Genomic DNA, 20,879 nt, shown 5'->3' with positions numbered 1-20,879 from the left:
TCACTGCATTTTATAACATTTCTGAGCCTCACTGGATGCATTTTTAAAATAAGGACAAGCATGTCCACCTCCTTGTGTTGCTATGAAAATTAAGGGTGGTGGTTTTTGTAACACACAGTCCAAGAACGTGTTTGAGCCCATATAGCGGCTGGATGCCCAGATCCCACCTTTGCCCTCACCCCAAGTTGGTGGTCCTTGGACACACAGAGCTGCGATAGCTAGAAACTTAGCCACTTGTCTTCACAGACCCTCCATCCCTCTCAGTGGTAGAGCTAAAACACGCCACGCAATAATTAGCCAGTGGGTGTATCCCTTGCAACATGGCGCGTGATAAAAAAAATGGTTATGATTGCATTGATAAAGCAGTCTGTCACTGAGGACTCTTTTGTTAATTTGTAACTGTCCCTTCCCCCCAAGGACACCTGAAGATGAAGGGGGTGGTTGACACCATCTCTGGGGATTTGCTCTGAGGGGAGCTTAAGGCTCTTTGCTGTTGTTCTTTCCATCACTGAGTCATGTCTGGCTCTTTTGAGACCCCCATGGACCGCTGCCTGCCAGTCTCCTCTGTCCATGAAATTTCCCGGGCAAGAATACCGGAGTGGGCTGCCATTTCCTCCTTCAGGGAAGAGATCGAACCTGCATCTTCTGCGCTGCAGGGGGATTCTTTGCCACTGAACCACCAGGGAAGCCCTTCAAGGCCCTTCTTAGCACGTGGCTAATTATTGGGTGGGGAGTTTTAGCTCTACCACTGAGAGGGATGGAGGGTCTGTGACAACAAGTGGCTAAGCGTCTAGCTATCACAGCTCTGTGTGTCCAAGGATCACCAACTTGGGGTGAGGGCAACGGTGGGATCTGGGCATCCAGCCACTGTATGGGCTCAAACACTTTCCTGGATTGTGACGGGATTTTGGAGAGCAGAGTATAAAAGTCACAGCACGTGGGCTTTGTAATAAGACAGACCATAGTACTGACACCCTTTTAGCGCTCATCCTCACCAGACTTGCCACATCGTCTTGACTACAAGCCTGTCACAGTTTCTACCTGCAGAAAAGAGGAGGGGGGAGACCTGATGACTCTTTGGGGGGGGTGTGTCAGCATGGTGTGGGGGGTGTGTGCCACAGATTTCCTCCGTGTGGCTTTTCTCCATGGATTTCTGGTCAAATGGCTTTGCTCGACCAACATAGGCTCATTGAAAATGAAAGTGGAAGCCACTCAATTATGTCTGACTCTTTGCTACTCCGTGGGGTATAGGGATTCTCCAGGACAGAATACTGGAGTGCATAGCCTTTTTCTTCTCTGGGGGATCTTCCGAACCCAGGGATCGAACCCAGCTCTCCTGCCTTGCAGGCAGATTCTTTACCAACTGAGCTATCAGGGAAGCCTCGTTAGGACTGAATTAAGGAGAATATGCAAAACTACCAGCCCACCATAACTGTACGTCACATTCTTCTCTCCATTTACATTAGAGTTTTTTTTTTTTTTCTTCAAGATTCTCTACTTAGGCAGTTAGGGAGAATATACCAAATATTGCTAGGAAATAGAAAACCGATGTAACTCCTCATATGTGTTCCTTTCCCTATACCTAATAAAACTTGGAATAAGACCACTCAAGCAAACCTCAGTTTTAAGTGGGGAGAAAAATCTGCCCGCTTAAAGTGAAGTATCTGCCTATAAAGTGGGAGACGTGCATTCAATCCCTGGGTCGGGAAGATCCCCTGGAGGAGGAAATGGCAACCCGCTCTAGTGTTCTTGCCTGGAGCATCCTATGGGTGGAGGAGCCTGGCTGGCTACAGTCCGTGGGGTCACAAAGAGCAGGGGGACTCAGCTGAGAGATTGACCATTTCACTTCACTTTTCAATATCTGTCTGTTGCGTTTAGCACGCAGCCCCAGGTAATCATGTGCTGTTCCATTTTTTGTGTGTGACCTCTCTGTTAGGTCACGCATTCTTACCTCTGACGTGTTAGGCTCTCGTTTGCTGGATCTCTGTGTGACATCATGGTGCTATGAACAAATCTTATTTTTTGACGTGTGTGCCTGATACTTGATGTTTATTGAAGTGAGACTGTCACTGTTCGTTGAACCAAAAAATCGCTGCAGAGGTGGGCATATATATGTTCATTCAATGCCATTCCTAAAGGCTAGCGTTACTTACCTTCCCTCAAATGAATCTCCTGTCTGGTAGACAGGCTCCTCTCTCCCCCCGCCCCCACCCAAATAGCGCATCTTACATTCCCAGTAACAACAACAACAACAAAAAGGTCATTTCAATCTGCACCAGGGGTGACCTTGCGCTCCTTTGATGAATTAAGTTATCAGATTTATTCTGCCGCTGAAACCCAACTGGATCAGAGTCAAGGACAAACCGCTCTTTCGTTGTGCACAGGCCGCTGAAATGGCAGAGTCGATTTGGAGAACTACGGGAGCGTCGCGTATGCTGAGCAGCTCGTAATTAAAGCTGCGATGTCCTTGGCAGCCTCTCTCCGACTGTCTGTTACCCTCGCAGTTTGTCCCTGACGATTTTATGTTCTAATGAGTGGAGCGTGGCTGAGAGACTCTACCCACAACGATATAAATGTGACTGTCGGGGATGGGCTGGAGGGGGGACGCTTCAGTGCTCAGCTGTCTGAGGACCGAGTTAGAAGATTTAAATAGAGAAGAGGATTTGCAAGACCTACGCGTCCAAGATTATTCGACATGCATCCAAAACCCTCATTAGTGTGCTGAGACTGAGAACACGATGTACTTGTCAGTCAACGGCACATCTCCATGTACCCTCTGCCAGCTTACCACCAAGTCAGCTGGCTGCTCAAGGAGCGAATTCTTCCAATTAATTGCACCCGGGGTTTCCCAGGCGTTACCCGTAGGATCTTAATATGCATCCCCGTGTTGTTCGGTTGCCAAGTCGTGTCCAATTCTCTGCGACCTCATGGACTGCAGCATGCCAGGCCTCCCTGTTCATCAGCAACTCCTGGAGCTTGCTCAAACTCATGTCCATCGAGTCAGTGATGCCCCCCAACCATCTCATCCTCTGCCGCTCCCATCTCTTCCTGCCTTCAATCTTTCCCAGCATCAGGGTCTTTTCTAATGAGTCCGTTTTTCACATCAGGTGGCCAAAGTTTTGGAGTTTCAGCTTTATCATCAGTCCTTCTAATGAATATTCAGGACTGATCTCCTTTAGGATGGACTGGTTGGATCTCCGTGCTGTCCAAGGGACTCTCAAGAGTCTTCTCCAACACCACAGTTTGAAAGCATCTGTTGTTTATTGCTCAGCCTTCTTTGTGGTCCAACTCTCACATCTGTACATGACCGCTGGGAAAGCATAGTTTTGACTCTACGGACCTTTGTCGGCCAAGTGATGTCTCTGCTTTTTAAAATGCTGACTTGGGCAACTCTTTCCCTACTCCACATGTTGAGTTGCTTGTGGGTGTCCTTGCTTTTGGAACTTGAAGGTGAGCTGGCTTTTTCTGGTCCCTACTACTAACAGGGACCACCTTAGCACTCAGTGGCACCTTAGCACCACCTTTGGAAGAAATCTAATTATACTGAGTTTTTCCAGAAGCTTCAGTTTGCCCAAACAAAACAGAAATGACGAAGCTTACTTTTCTGAGCTATCCTTTACTGATATGAGCACCATAACAGCTTGGTAAAAATACCTAAGTCTTGTAGATTGTTGATGAGGATGAATGTTCTGCTGTCTTTCAGTTGCTAAGTGGTGTCCGACTGTTTGTGGCCCCATGGACTGTAGCCCTGCAGGCTCGTCTGACCATGGGATTCTCCAGGCAAGAATACTGGAGTGGATTGCAGTTTCTTTCTTCAAGGGATCTTCCCAACCTAGAGATTGAACTCACATCTCCCGTGTTGGCAGGCGGGTTCTTTATCCCTGGGAAGCCCTTGGTGTTTTTCATGGATGGAGAAGGGAATGGATACCCAGGTCAGTATTCTTGCCTGGAGAATCCCATGCATAGAGGAGCCTGGCGGGCTGCAGTCCAGCGGGTCGCAATGAGTCAGACACAACTGAGGGGGAAACACACACCCGTTTGGGTGCCCTGCTCCAGCCTGAAGCTCCCCGAGAGAGTCACTTAGGTAACTCTGGATGCATAGCTCGTGAACAAAACAAGGCTGAGACCTCCCACTCCAGACAGGACTGACCTCCATGACTGAAGCATGGAAGCTGCTCGGTGAGCCAACCTGTCTCTAAGGGCCCCTTCCCTGGTCAGGTTCACAGACTCCTCTCGTGTCTCAGACGCCTTCCCGGAATCGGCTTCAGACACATCTAGGGCCAAAGGGCACAGCCGCGTGAACTGAAAGGTCGACAGCATCATTGAATTTTCTGGTCTGCGTGTCTGGGAGGCTCCATCACACCCAGGTGAACGTCCTGGACATCAGTCATCTCACTGCAGATCAACAGCAGTGAACGTGAGGAGGTGATGCTTGCTGGATCGTTGCGGGTAGGCACTCGGAGAAAAACATTTTGAAGGAACCTAGGTTGTGCTCCGTTTGTGTTATGAGCAGATAGCTATATGCTAAGGCTGCACTTCAAATCAAAAACTGATAAAAAATGAGGAAATGTTCCTTGCGTTCAAGGGGGATGGTGGTGGCTACCCAGGAGATGAGTGAACCCTCTTGCTACGCTTTCTCCTTAAACGTCCTAGAGTGAGTTCAAGGTCTCGTTTGCCATGTGCAAGACATAGAGGTAATGGTTAATTGGAGAGAATAAATTACAGGGATTATATCTACATTTTGGTCCCAGAAGGCTCCTGTTTTTCTTCCATAGAAGCGTCTGACCTCCTGCTCCCTTAATTATCTCCTTGGCCTCGGTAAGTTAATTGGTGGAAGGTGTCGGAAGCGCTTAAGACCGAAATACGATTCCTAGCTTGGTTTTTTTCGCACTCTCATTAATTTTTCGAAGCCTGCTTCAAAGTCACAAATACGATCGTCTCCCTGCTTTTGTAATACAGTGGAAGACAAGAAAAGATCAGCCTTGGGGGTTAGACTCTCACTTGGAAATGCAAACAGGGGCCCTTAAAAAAAGCAAGGGTTTGAAATGTCTGTGCATTTAAAAATTGAGTATTTTCCCTGAGTGGTGGGGAGAGCATATTGGATTTGACTGTAAGTCTATTTTTCTTGAGGGCAAAGTCATTTTTCTTGAGTTGTGTAGGAGTTGCTGCAGCTTTAAATCAGAGATTCTGCGGCAGAGCTGGGCACATATGGGCCATAAAATACCCAGATTGGAGCTGATTGGGATATCAAATGGTGGGAAGACGACCCAGGGTGACAAGAGAATTGGTTTACCTTGTCTGAGAAGAGGAGATGTTGTTTCTCTTCCCTGTAGGATGGCTTATTAATGAGAACACCTGCAAATCTGTGGCTTGTGGAAGACAATGAATGGAGGAAACGTTACCTTCAAGGACAAGTCAGAAGTTTCTTTCTTTCCTTTTTTTTTGTTTTAAGAGAAAGGAGGTAAATTAGACATTTCGTAGTTGTTCAGTCACAAGTTGTGTCTGACTGTCTGCGACCGCCATAGACTGTAGCACGCCAGGCTCCTCTGTCTTCCACTGTCTCCTGGAGTTTGTTCAGACTCATGTCCAACGAGTCAGTGATCCCTTCTGACCATCTCATCCTCTGTTGTCCCCTTCTCCTGCCTTCAATCTTTCCCAGCGTCAGTGTCTTTGCCAGTGAGTCAGCTCTTTGCAGCAGGTGGCCAAAATATTGGAGCTTTAGCTTCAGTATCCGTCCTTCCAATGAACACCCAGGACTGATCTCCTTTAGGATGGACTGCTTGGATCTCCTTGCAGTCCAAGGGACTCTGAAGAGTCTTCTCCAACACCACAGTTCAAAAGCATCAATTCTTCAGCGCTCAGCTTTCTTTATAGTCCAGCTCTCCCATCCATACGTGACTATTGGAAAAATCATAGCTTTGACTAGACGGACCTTTGTTGGCAAAGTGCCGTCGCTGCTTTTTAATACCCTGTCTAAGTTTCTCATAGCTTTCCTTCCAAGGAGCAAGCGTCTTTTCGTTTCATGGCTGCAGTCAGCGTCTGCAGTGATTTTGGAGCCCAAGAGAATAAAGCCTGTTGCTGCTTCCACTTTGTCTCTGTGCCAAGTTAGATGACAGTTTGCAGGGCATTTGATTATAAACTAAAAGGGAGAGCAGACTGTCAGGTTACAACGTAGACTGGGATGGGGTGACACTGAGCCTCCCGCTCTCCGCCATTGTGGCTTCTCTAGAAAATGCAGTTTGCGAGAGAGAATGGACGAGGTGGTTTTCTCCCCTTCTGTTTCACACACTTTGGGCGAGGTGGGCACAGCTGGAGTATAAGCAAGAGCAAATATTTGTGCTTTGCTGTGATTTACGGCTATCTGATCCCATAATGATATTTTAGAGCGGGTTTCTTCTGCTCCCATCCCCAGGCAGTTTACATTAGAAAACAAAAGCCGCATAGATCAGCAGTGATTAAACAGCAAACCATGACGACCCAGAGCAAGCTTTCCCCCCCTATGTGTGAGAATTACACAGCGCAGAGCTTCTCCTGAGTGCATGGGGAAGAAAGGAATTCAATGCCCTCCGAGGCTAGAAATGAGAGGCGTGGAGTGCTGTTGACTTCAGGAATATTCCTTGAGAGGAGAGATGGCAGTGGGGTGTGAGAGGGTGAACTTGATGCTGTAAACTCAGGATGCCAAAGGTCTTTTTAAATAAATCGTAGCCCTACTCCCCCATGTGAGAACTGCCCTCTGGAATGAAAAGTCCTGTGTCCATGCCCATCGCAGACTCCCTAACTGTCCCTCCCCCTCCCCTTGCCTCCCCCCAACCTTCTGCAACGCTGTTTCTGTTTTGTAAGTAAGCTCCTTTGTATCTTTTCTTTTTAGGTTCCACATATAAGGGCTGCAGCATTTCTGCTTCTCTGTCTGAAATACTTCACTGAGAATTTTAGTTTTCTTTTAAGAAAAAAAATTTTTTTTTGTATTGAGGTATAACAGCAATGGTACCCTACTCCAGTACTCTTGCCTGGAAAACCCCATGGACAGGGGAGTCTGGTGGGCTGCCGTCCATGGGGTCACTAAGAGTCAGACACGACTGAGCGACTTCACTTTCGCTTTTCACTTTCATGCATTAGAGAAGGAAATGGCAACCCACTCCAGTGTTCTTGCCTGGAGGATCCCAGGGACGGGGGAGCCTGGTGGGCTGCCATCTCTGGGGTCACACAGAGTCAGACACGACTGAAGCGACTTAGCATAACTGATTAACAGTGTTGTGATAGGCCCAGGTGGACAGTAAAGGGACTCAGCCACACATACACACGTATCCACTCTCCCCCAAACTCCCCTCCCATCCAGGCTGACACATGACATTGAGCAGAGTCCCCTGTGCTGTGCAGCAGGTCCTTGCTTGTTCTCTATGTTAAATCCAGCAGTGTGTCCATGTCCATCCCAGACTCCCTAACCATCCCTTCCCCCATTCTTCCCCCTGGGAATCATAAGGTTATTACAGAGTATTGACCAGTGTTCCCTATGCTGGACAGCAGGTCCTTGCTGGTTTTCCGTGTTAAATACAGCAGTGTGTCCATGTCCATCCCAGGCTCCCTAACTATCCCTTCCCCCATCCCTCCCCTCTAGTGACCATAAGGTTATTACAGAGGATTGAGCAGAGTCCCCTGTGCTGTCCAGCAGGTCCTTGCTGGTTCTCCATGTTAAACACAGCAGTGTATCCATGTCCATCCCAGACTCCTTAACTATCCCTTCCTCCATCCTTCCCCCTGGGAACCATAAGGTTATTACAGAGTATTGAGCAGAGTTCCTTATGCTGGACAGCAGGTCCTTGCTGGTTCTCCGTGTTAAATCCAGCAGTGTGTCCATGTCCATGCCAGACTCCCTCACTATCCCTTCCCCCATCATTCCCTCTGGGGACCACAAGGTTACTACAGAGTATTGAGCAAATTCCCTGTAATATTCCATTGTGTGTGTGTGTGTGTGTGTGTGTGTGTGCACACCACATCTGCAGATGGACACTTAGTTCGCTTCCACGTCTTGACTGTTGTGAATAGCACTACAATGAACATCAGAGCGCATGTATCCTTTCGGACAGCATAAAAAACTCAACTTCTTTATGATGTAATTCACATAAGACAAATACCAAAAAAAAAAAAATGTACCCTCTTAAAGGACACAGTTTTATGGGTTTTGACATTTACCCAAGTTTAATCACTAAAAAACCCCAAAGATATACCTTGCTTCCATCCCTTTGAAATATTCTCTTGATTCTCTGAAATCAGTCCTCTTCTACCCTTCACATTATCTGGAAGGTACAGAATTTTTTTTTTTTTTTTGTATCTAGTTTGATTGCAGCGGTCTTTTCTAAATTTTAATATGAATGGAATTATGTATTTTGTTGTTCTTTTTTCCTGATTTTTTTCCCCCACCACATATAGTTTTGAGATGCGTCTCCTAGGTTCCATGCAGATAGCATCACCTCCGTTGCCATAACTAATTGGTTAGGACGTCTAGACTTGGGTACTATATGCACCTCAGTCGTTTCAGCTCTTTGAGACCCCATGGACTGCAGCACGCTAGGCTCCCCTGTCCTTCACCATCTCCCAGAGCTTGCTCACACTCATGTCCATTGAGTTGGTGATGTTGTCCAACCATCTCATCCCCTGTCATCCCCTTGTCCTCCAGCCTTCAATCTTTCCCAGCATCGGGGTCTTTTCTAATGACTTGGCTCTTCTCTTCAGGTGGCCAAAGGATTGGAGCTGCAGCTTCAGCATAAATCCTTCCAATGGATATTCATGGTTGATTTCCTTTAGGACTGACTGGTTGGAACTCCTTGACGTCCAGAGGACTCTCAAGAGTCTTCTCTAGAACCACAGTTCAAAAGCGTCAGTGATCTATAGGTCTCTGCATTATGGACCGGATGTTTGGGACACCTTAAACATTCATATGTTGAAATCTTAACCCCCAAGTTGGTAATAGTTAGAGGTGGGTTCTTTGTGGAGTGATTGGGTCATGGAAGTGGAATCCTATGGAAATGACTGAAGTGAACGTTTAAAGTACAGCTAGAAAGCAAATAGGGAGGCCACATGCCAAGTAAGATAATTCATCCATAAGGAAGGCATGCAGAATGGAGGGGGGCAGAAAATACAGGACAAATATTACAACAGATACATAGGAAGATGGTAGAATTGAAGTCATGATGGTCCAACTCTTTGCCACCCCCCAGACTGTATCCCACCAGGCTCCTCTGTCCATGGGATTCTCAGGGCAAGAATACTGGAGTGGGTTCCCATGCCCTTCTCCAGGGGACCTTGCCAACCCAGGGATTGAACCCGGGTCTTCCGCTTTGCAGGCAGATTCTTTACTGCCTGAGCCATCAGGGAAGTGATGGTATTACTGTAAGTTATCTAAATAAGATAGAGATTGTCCAACAGGGCCCATGAAACAAGAAGAACCAACACATTCTTTCTACAGGAAGGAGAATAGTTAAGTATTTCCCCAGAAGAGGTTAAAAGCAAACCGCAGAGGAGCAAACTGCATGAAGATATTACCTGTAGGAAAATGCGGAAACTTTATTAACATCAGATGAAGTAGACTTCAAGCCAAGAGTGATTAGCTGAGGTAGAAGAGGAGGTCATGCAGATGGCCCAGTGGCTAAGACTCTGATCGCCCAATGCAGGGGTCCCAGGTTTGATCCCGGGTCAGGGAACTAGATACCACATTAGATACCACACTGCTGCAGATAAGCGTTCAGATACGGCAATTAAAGATGCTACGTGGTGCAGCCGAGCCCTTGCACAGCCAAATGAGTAAAATAAAGAAAATGGAGATTTCTTTCATCGACATGGTCTATTAATAGTCTCCTGCAGTTAAACAAAACTCTAAGTTGGTGCAGCCAGCTGTGAAAAACAGGATTGAGGTTTCTCAAAAAAATCCTAAAAAGAGAATTACCGTGTGACCCAGCAGTTCAGTCCTTGGGTATATATCAGATTAAAAACAAAACAAAACAAAACACCTGCTAATTCAAATACACATTTGCACCCCAATTTTCATAGCAGTACTGCTTATAGAAGCCCAGATACAGAAGCAATCTTAAGTGTCCATGAACAGAGGAATGGATAAACTCGATGTGGTACACACACACACACACACAATGGAATATTACACAGCCATAAAAAAGAATGAAATAATGCTATTTGCGGTAATGCGGGTGGACTTCAGTTCAGTCGCTCAGTCAGGTCTGACTCTTTGCCACCCCATGGACAGCAGCATGCCAGGCTTCCCTGTCCTTCACCAACTCCTGGAGCTTGCTCAACTCGTGTGCATCGAGTTGGTGATGCCATCCAATCATCTCATCCTCTGTCGTCCCCTTCTCCTCCCCCACTTCAGTCTTTGCCAGCATCAGGGTCTTTTCCAGTGAGTCAGTTCTTTGCATCAGGTGGCCAAAGTATGTATCTACCATTTCATAATAGGTACATAATAGATACTATTTTCACAATAGATACTATATGCGTACATTTAAAAATTGTATTCCGCCTTTATAAATATTTCCTTTAGCATTATTATGTACGTTTCTGTTGCTGTTTAGTCGCTCAGTTGTGTCCAACTCTCCGCAACCCTGTGGACTGTAGCCCACCAGGCTCCTCTGTCCATGGGATTCTCCAGGCGAGAATACTAGAGTGGGTTGCCCTGCCCTCCTCCAGGGGATCTTCCTCACCCAGGAATCGAACCTGTGTCTCCTGCATTGCAGGCGGAGTCTTCACTGTCTGAGCCACCTAGGAAGCCTCCTGTGCAAGGAAAGGTGGACATGATGCTGTGCAAAAACCTAGCTTTGACCCACAGTGGCCGAGAGGACAGCGTCGGCGCTGCAAAAGATAACCCTTCCGAGGACCAGCGTCATCTCCCCGCGTGTTGACAAAACTCTCCGTAGGTGTTCTCTCGACTTTCGTAAAATGCCATTTCGTTCCTGTGATTCCTCCTCCTCTAGGCCACTTCATTGTCTGCCTCCCACATGCCTTCGCCTGTGGCTGCGAGATTGTCAGAAGCAATTAATTTCTGTCTCTGAAAGTAAGCTGGTTGAATTCACCCAGGAGACACGATGTTCGGGTGCATTTCTGCCTCACAATTAATGCACTTTTTTTTTTTTTAAATGGGTTTATAATACGGTTCCTCTGGAGGAGAAGAAGAAGAAAAAATACCGAAAGTGCCTGCACCCATTCATAATGTTTTAAACCATCTCACAGAAGGAAACGTGAGCGGAGAAATGGATAGTGCCATTCTCGACAGCAGCACCTCTTTTCCTTTCCTGCAAACAGCTTCATCAGCACCATTTTTCTAGCTTGCACATACAATATTTGCTTCCCTCTTTCTGACTTACTCTGTATAACGGGCTGGTGGACACAGAGGAGGAAGGAGAAGGTGTAATGCATTGAGGGAATAGATGCAGCACCTTGTGTAAAATAGCTAGCCAGTGAGAAACTGCTGTGAAGCACAGGGAACTCAGCCTGGGGAACTCTGTGATGACCTAGAGGGGTGGGTGGGGGGTGGGAGGCAGGCTTAAGAAGGAGAGGCTGCAGGTATGCATATGGGTGATTCACGATGCTGTACAACCGAGACAGCATTATAAAGCAATTTTCCTGCAACTGAAAATACATTGAATAAAAAGGTGACCTCTGTAGTACTTCTGACCAAATAATAATAATAATAAGGAGAAAGTAACCTCAATCAAATTATGAGGCAACATCACATGAGCCCAGATTGAGAGCACTTTCTGAAAACTAACTGATAAATCGTCAAAAAACTGAGTCATGAGAGAGGAAGCTTGGAACTATTTCACATTAAAAAGGGAAAAAGAGACAGGACAGCTAAGTGCAACACAGGATCCCGGAGAATTAACTGGAAAGTCTAGGTGAAGGGTATACGATAAAACTTTTGTATTATTCTGAACAAATTTTCTGGGTGAAATAATTAAAAATTTTTAAAATGGAAAAAAAAGAAATTGCCAAGTGTTTTATTATTTTTTAATGTGGGCCATTTAAAAAATCTTCATGGAATTGATTATCTTATTTGTTGCTGTTGTTCAGCTGCTCAGTGGTCCAGAGGCTGAGAACTGCTACACGTAACCGGCTCCGAAGAGGCAAGCTGTTCTCGTTCACTCACTCAGTCGTGTCCGAATCTTTGTGACCCCATGGACTGCAGCACACCAGGCTTCCCTGTCCATCACTATCTCCTGGAGTCTGCTTCACTAACAAAGAGACAGAGGCTTCACTAATATTTCTGCCTTTCTGCATGCTCCGTTGCTGATATTTTGCATCAGCTGGGTACTCAGAAATCCTTTTCACTCAACACTGACGACCAGTTGCTTTGAAACCATCCAAAACAGACGCCTTCCGTCTCAGATTTGACAGTTAAGTTCTGGGTTAGGTTCTCACACCTCTTTGGAAGCATGGGACGGATGTATCTATTGTTTTATGACCTTCTCTGAACTCTCAGCCATCTTAGCATTTGTCCAGTTTTGTTATAAATGTTAATAAATGTTCATATGTCAATTACTGTAATATTCAGATTTTCACACTTCAGTTTTAGTATCGTCAACACTGTGTTTTATCTAATGAATCACCAGCTCATGGATAATTGTTTCCATTGCTTGGAGCAGATAGCTCTGCTCTCATAACGTTGCCCAGCAAACTCCTATTCATCCATCAAAACCCCAAATACCTGTTTACCGTCTCGGGGAAGATTTTTTTTTTCCTTGTATCTGTGTATCAGTTCCTGTGAAAATCTTTTGTTGATTCTGGTCCTGTGTCTGTAGTTTAAGCATTTCTCTGAATTTACACATCACATCCTCATTGAATGGGCTTCCCTGGTGGCTGCAGTGCAGGAGAGCCAGGTTCGATCCCTGGGTCAGGAAGATTCCCCTGGAGAAGGGAATGGCTACCCACTCCAGTATTCTTTCCTGGAGAATTCTGTGGATAGAGGAGCCTGCTGGGCTATAGTTCATGGGGTCACAAAGAGTTGGACAGTACTGAGTGACTAATGCTTTCTCATTGAATATGCATGTGATTACCTCCCTCTTCGCCTGTGAGATGTGTTGTGGGTAGAGAGTCTATATATTTATTTTGAGTTTACTTATTTCTTCATTCTCTTTTTCACTCCTCTAATTTCCAGTGTTTGGCATATGGCCTGAAACATGGCCGGGAAAATGTAGTTGAATTTCCATTATTTGCATTGGTTCCCCAAAGACTTTGGAGGATGCTGCTAAAAATCCTGCAATGCACGGAACAGGCTCCAGGGCAAAGAACCAGCAGATCCGAATCAACAGTGTCCCATTTTTCTAAACCCTGATTATATTAAATTCTCACTTATGGCAAGTTCTGCCACATAATGTGATATTTCTCAAAGCACCAAACAACTATATATTCCGTGCAGTGACAGTCTGGCAAAGGTAATGTGATTTCATAAGTTGATACTTGTTGATTAACTGAAGAAGTTTATTAACCGTACGGGGCTTCCCAGGTGGTTCACTGCTAAAGAATCCACCTGCCAGTGTAGGAGACACAGGTTCCATCCCTGGGTCGGGAAGACCCCCTGGAGGAGGGCAGGGCAACCCACTCCAGTATTCTTGCTTGGAGAATCCCATGGACAGAGGAGCCTGGCGGGCTACAGTCCACGGGGTCGCAAAGAGTCGGAGGAGCCTGGCGGGCTACAGTCCATGGGGTCTCAAAGTGTCGGATACAACTGAGTGACTAATCACGGCACAGCAGCTCATTAACCTTTTACATATTAAGTGGCTTTTTTTTTTTTTAAGCTACACATGGGCTTTGTTCCAGAAATATGTTTTCCAAGGCCTTTATTTCCAGAATAAAATCTGGGGAAGTGTATCTGGTGTGATTAATCACTCTCTCATGTACTTACTCTTTGTCATGTTAGAAATAAATCCTTGGGTATTTTCTCTGTATACCTTATCTGTAATCACTTCAAACTATGAGCAAGAAGAATAGTGCAGAAAGTTTTATCTAATTTTTTTTTCTACCCTTGGTGACACACGATCCTTTTTGTCAAAGTGAAGAATGGCACAAAAGGGACAATCAAGCACGTATTTCTGATGAAAAGATCCTGAAACTGTGCTTAAAATGGGCCAGGGAGTTGCCTGGTGGCCCAGTGGTTAGGACTCCATAGTTACACTCAGCGGGGGTGAGGGTTTCACGATGACTGAGGGCAGGAGGAGAAGGGGGCGAGAGAGGATGAGATGGTTGGATGGCATCACTGACTCGATGGACATGAGTTTGAGCAAAGTCTGGGAGACAGTGATGGACAGGGAGGCCTGGCGTGCTGCGGTCCATGGGGTCGCAAAGAGTTGGGCATGACTGACCGACTGAGCAGCAACAGGGAAACTAAGATCCCACATGCCATGTGGTGTGGCCAAAAAGTAAAATAGCGTAGAATTAGAATGACATGCTGCTGCTGCTAAGTCACTTCAGTCGTGTCCCACTCTGTGCGACCCCATAGACGGTCGCCCACCAGGCTCCCCCATCCCTGGGATCCTCCAGGCAAGAACACTGGAGTGGGTTGCCATTTCCTTCTCCAGTGCATGAAAGGGAAAACTGAATGTGAAGTCGCTCAGTTGTGTCCGATTCTTAGCGACCCCATGGACTGCAGCCCACCAGGCTCCTCCACCCATGGGATTTCCCAGGCAAGAGTACTGGACTGGGGTGCCATTGCCTTCTCCGAATGACATGCAATGGGATAGAATACAATGACCAGTCTGCCACGTATGGCGATATAGCCCTGTATTCTCCCTGTCGCCACAGATACAGAAGCAATTTCACTTTATTTACTTTGCCATCAGTCAGAAGACTTGGAATGCAGGCCAGTGGGTGAGAGAGATGTTTGTGCGGCTTGGTTTCAGCTGTCAGAGGGCTTACAGGCTAGACAGGGAAGTGAGGTCTTCATCTCATACTATATTCTGATGAGAGAAGGTGCCTGGTCTCATCGGGCGGGTCAGGGAGATTTGGCAGAAGTGAGAGGTGGCTGAGAAGCATGGGAACGTTTGAGGGCAGCCTTGCAGAGACAGCGGGCTTCCCCGGAATCCGCCTGCAATGCCAGAGACCCGGGTTCCATCCCTGGGTTGGGAAGATGCCTTGGAGAAAAGAGTTGACAACCCACTCCAATACTGTTGCCTGGGAGAATCCCATGGACAGAGGAGCCTGACAGGCGAACAGCCCATAAAGTTGCAAAGAGTTGAACACGACTCAGGGACTAACACTTTCACTTTCACACGTGCACAGAGGTTGAGTGGAGAAAGCTCAGCCTGTTACGAAACACTGAGAAATGTTTCTTTACACAGTAAAACATAACCTATTTTTTTTTGTCTTCCTGTTTTTTTTTAAGTTAATTTCTATTGGCTATCCAGAAGCAGTCAGATCAGTGAATCAAAGGTAAAGTTGCAGAAAGCACGCACATGTAATGCCCATTCCCACGAAATTTACTTTCCACCTTCCAAATTATAGAGTCTTCATTTCTACTTCTCTTGCTCTTGGCTTTTTAAAATTAGTTTTTATCGGACTATAGGTACTTTACTGCCTTATGTTGGTTTCTGATGCACAGCAAAACGAATCAGCCATATGTGTACATATACGCCCTCTTTTTTGGATTTCCTTCCCATTCAGGTCAGCACTGAGCACTGAGTTGAGTGCCCTGTGCTGTTCAGTAAATTCTCATTGCTGTTGTTCAGTTGCTCAGTCATGTCTGACTCTTTGTGACCCCATGGACTGTAGCATGCCAGGCCTCCCTGTCCATCAGCAACTCCCAGAGCTTGCTCAAACTGACATCCATTGAGCTGGTGATGCCATCTTATCCTCTGTCGTCCCCTTCTCCTCACACCTTCAATTTTTCCCAGCATCGTGGTCTTTTCTAATGAGTCAGCTCTTTGCATCTGGTGGCCAAATTATTGGAGCTTCAGCATCAGTCCTTCCAGTGAATATTCAGGACGGATTTCCTTTAGGATGGACTGGTTGGATCTCCTTGCAGTCCAAGGGACTCTCAAGAGTCTTCTCCAGCACCACGGTTCAAAAGCATCAATTCTTCGGTGCTCAGCTTTCTTTATAGTCCAACTCTCACATCCATACATGGCCACTGGAAAAACCATAGCTTTGACTATGCCAACCTTTGTCTACAAAGTGATGTCTCTGCTTTTTCATACACTGTCTAGGTTTGTTGTAGCTTTTCTTCCAAAGAGCAAGTGTAAGGAGAGATGGTGAGAAACAAACAAACTCAAAAGAGATTTTCCCAGTGGGATTGCCAAGATGTGCTGACTCATGGGATCTCGACAGAAGGGGTGATTCTTAGGGACTTGTGCCTTGGAAAGTGACTGGCGGGGATCCGAACTGAGACAAGGAACTCTGGGATGCCACAGTCACCAGTGGCTTTCTGGCAGGGAGGAGTAGATGGCGCAACTTGGACAGGGTGAGTGATAAGGGATGAGGGCATCCAAATTAGCATGCCTTGTAGGTGGTGGAAAATAAAAATGAGAAGATGAAGAAATAGTTCAGCCAAGCAAGCCCACTGCTAGGCATACACACTGAGGAAACCAGAACTGAAAGAGACACGTGTACCCCAGTGTTCATCGCAGCACTTATTGCAGCACTTATTATAATAGCCAGGACATGGAAGCAACCTAGATGTCCACCAACAGACGAATGGATAAGAAAGCTGTGGTACATACACACAATGGAGTATTACTCAGCTATTAAAAAGAATGCATTTGAATCCATTCTAATGAGGTGGATGAAACTGGAGCCTATTATACAGAGTGAAGTAAGTCAGAAAGAAAAGCACCAATAGCGTATACTAACACATATATATGGAATTTAGAAAGATGGTAACGATAACCCTGTATGCGAGACAGCAAAAGAGACACAGATGTGTAGAACACTCTTTTGGACTCTGGGAGAGGGCGAGGGTGGGATGATCTGAGAGAATAGCATTGAAACATGTATATTATCATATGTGAAACAGATCACCAGTCCAGGTTTGATGCATGAGACAGGGTGCTCGGGGCTGGTGCACTGGGATGACCCTAAGGGATGGGATGGGGAACACATGTACACCTGTGGCTGATTCATGTCAGTGTATGGCAAAACCAACACAATATTGTAAAGTAATTAGCCTCCAATTAAAATAAATAAATTAAAAAAGTAAAATGAAAAAAAGAAAAAAATAGTTCAGAAAGTGCAACTTGATGCTTCGGGGGTGATGACCCATACTCCCCTTCTTCACGCCAAGGCTTCTGTATTTTCTCTAGAGATGGTCATCACCTTGGGAGAACAGATCCCGATTTGCCTGTTTCCGGGGGAAATACTTAAATTTGGAAGAGATTGGCTGTTATGTATGATGACAAAAACAGACTTGGAACAGAGCCCTTCCGTTCTTCATCTATCCCCCCAGGACCACTCATTACCTGATGCTTAGAACAGATACGCTATCTCCACAGTCATGTTTGATACGCGGGACTACTTTTCTTATGGGCAGGGCACTTCCTTTCTCTAAAATAAAATTTATTCTTGGAGTTTAGTTGCAAATGTCTTGTTAGTGTCTGCTGTACAACAAACTGAAACGGCGGTATGTATATACGTACGTGCCCCCTACCTCTTGAACCTCCACTCCCCATCCCACCCACCAAGGTCATCACAGACCGCTGAGCTGAGCTCCCAGGCTATACAGCAACTTCCCACTGGGCAGGGCACTTCTGTATCATACGATTGGCCCTAAGTATTCAGCTACCCCTCATCCAAGGAGGGGCGGCTGCACTGGCACAGGAGGCCCGAGAGGAGCTACCCCATGTTCAAGATCAGGAGGGGCGACCTCCTCCAAGGTAAGGAGCAGCAGCTGCACTTTGCTGGAGCAGCTGTGAAGAGATACCCCACGTCCAAGGCTAAGCTTATGTCCCCACACCTGAGGTCAGGAGCGGCGGCAGAGAGGAGCAACCCCACGAGGTCAGGAGTGGCGGCCGAGAGGAGCAACCCCACATCTATGGAGCAGCTGCTGCGTGGCTGCAGGAGGGCTGAGAGGAGCTACTCCATGTTCAAGGTCAGGAGAGGCAGCCCTGAGGAGATACCCCTCATCCAAGGTAAGGAGCAGTGGCTGCGCTTTGCTGCAGCAGCTGTGAAGAGATACTCCATGTCCAAGGTAAGAGAAACCCAAGTAAGACCGCAGGTATTGTGAGAGGGCATCAGAGGGCAGACACACTGAAACCATAATCACAGAAAACTAGTCAATCTAATCACACTAGGACCACAGCCTTGTCTAACTCAATGAAACTAAGCCATGCTCGTGGGGCAACCCAAGATGGGCAGATCACGGTGGAGAGGTCTGACAGAATGTGGTCCACTGGAGAAGGGAATGGCAAACCACTTCAGTATTCTTGCCTTGAGAACCCCATGAACAGTATGAAAAGGCAAAAAGATAGGATACTGAATGATAAACTCCCCGGGTTGGTAGGTGCCCAATATGCTACTGGAGATCAGTGAAATATCTCCAGAAAGAATGAAGAGATGGAGCCAAAGCAAAAACAATACCCAGCTGTGGATGTGACTGGTGATAGAAGCAAGGTCTGATGCTGTAAAGAGCAATATTGCATAGGAACCTGGTATGTCAGGTCCATGAATCAAGGCAGATTGGAAGTGGTCAAACAGGAGACGGCAAGAGTGAATGTCGACATTCTAGCAATCTGTGAACTAAAATGGACTGGAATGGGTGAATTTAACTCAGATGACCATTATATCTACTATTGCGGGCAGGAATCCCTCAGAAGAAATGGAGTAGCCATCATGGTCAACAAAAGAGTCCGAAATGCAGTACTTGGATGCAGTCTCAAAAACAACAGAATGATCTCTGTTCATCTCCAAGGCAAACCATTCAATATCACCGTAATCCAAGTCTATGCCCCAACCAGTAACACTGAAGAAGCTGAAGTTGAATGGTTCTTTGAAGACCTACAAGACCTTTTAGAACTAAGTTGAATGGTTCTATGAAGACCTACAGACCTTTTAGAACTAAGACCCCAAAGAGATGTCCTTTACATTATAGGGGACTGGAATGCAAAAGTAGGAAGTCAGGAAACACCTGGAGTAACAGGCAAATTTGGCCTTGGAGTATGGAATGAAGCAGGGCAAAGGCTAATAGAGTTTTGCCAAGAAAACACACTGGTTCATAGCAAACACCCTCTTCCAAACACACAAGAGAAGACTCTACACATGGACATCGCCAGATGGTCAACACCGAAATCAGATTGATTATATTCTATGCAGCCAAAGATGGAGAAGCTCAATACAGTCAGCAAGAACAAGACTGGGAGCTGACTGGTTCAGATCATGAACTCCTTATTGCCAAATTCAGACTTAAATTGAAGAAAGTAGGAAAATCCACGAGACCATTCAGGTATGACCTAAATCAAATCCCTTATGATTATACAGTGGAAGTGAGAAATAGATTTAAGGGCCTAGATCTGATAGGTAGAGTGCCTGATGAACTATGGAATGAGGTTTGTGACATTGTATGGGAGACAGGGATCAAGACCATATCTGCCGGGAGCCAGCACGGGAGAGCCCACCCATGACAAGGTCATGCAGGACTTGAGGGACTCCCTGGGCCATCCCACCCATGACAAGGTCATGCGGAAGAGTCCTGATAAGCAAGGCCTCAGGACTCGACGGACCCCCTGGACCTGCTCAAGCATCTACCCCAAAACCAGAATCTGTCTGTCTTATTATTTTATGTCTTTCACCAGCTCTTTTGACATTAGCAGGGGGCTGTCCCTGACCAAAAGAGTTAACTTAGGGCTCTAGTTGATAAATTTCCTGGGCATGAAAGGAGTGTTTCAAACCCCCTGTTAGCATTCTAGCTTACTTGGCAGGTTTATCCAGACTCTTGCAACATTGTTGAGCCTATGCTTGCTGCCAAGTTTTCACATCCCTTACCTATTGTGTTCCTGGGAGTGCATATAGTTAAGGTATAGAAATAATAAGCAGCAGCTTTAACATTAGCAACGTTAGACTTTGAGTCTAAAGTTCTTTCTTTGCTGTAACCTGTTGAATCTTTGCTCCATAAAAATGTAACTCTGTACTTTAAGGGTGACGCAGGCTAAGAATTTAAGAAGAAACACTTGAAAGGAAGATTATTGTTCTGGCTGACCAACATTTATCAAAAAGAGGTCGTGGAATATCAACAGGCCTCCGGGACAGAAGATGATGTACAAAAAATATGACTCTTGCAGAAAAGAACCTGGTATTGATAAAAGTTATTACTGATGGAATGTTGAGCTGACTCTGCATTTTTCACCTTGCTGTATGTATAACTCAGGGTATAATAGCCCTGAGGAGAATAAAGTAAAATGGGCCTCTCTCACCAAAGAAGCTTGGTCACCCCGTGTCTCTTTCCTTATCTCTTTATCTATCTTTCTTCATTTGCTGACGTCGTCCATCCTGAGGATATCCCTGGACTCTGCTGAGGCTGGACCTCGGCACATCTCCATGGAAAAGAAATGCAAAAAAGCAAAATGGCTGTCTGGGGAGGGCTTACAAATAACTGTGAAAAGAAGAGAAGTGAAAAGCAAAGGAGAAAAGGAAAGATATAAGCATCTGAATGCAGAGTTCCAAAGAATAGCAAGGAGAGATAAAAAAGCCTTCCTTAGCGATCAATGCAAAGAAACTGAGGGAAACAACACAATGGGAAAGACTAGAGATCTCTTCAAGAAAATTAGAGATACCAAGGGAACATTTCATACAAAGATGGCCTTGATAGAGGACAGAAATGGTATGGACCTAACAGAAGCAGAAGATATTAAGAAGAGGTGGCAAGAATACACAGAAGAACTGTACAAAAAAGAGCTTCA

This window comes from Capra hircus, assembly GCF_001704415.2.
Source record: "Capra hircus breed San Clemente chromosome X unlocalized genomic scaffold, ASM170441v1, whole genome shotgun sequence".
Classification (NCBI taxonomy): domain Eukaryota; kingdom Metazoa; phylum Chordata; class Mammalia; order Artiodactyla; family Bovidae; genus Capra; species Capra hircus.
Note: the sequence above shows the minus strand (reverse complement) of the source record.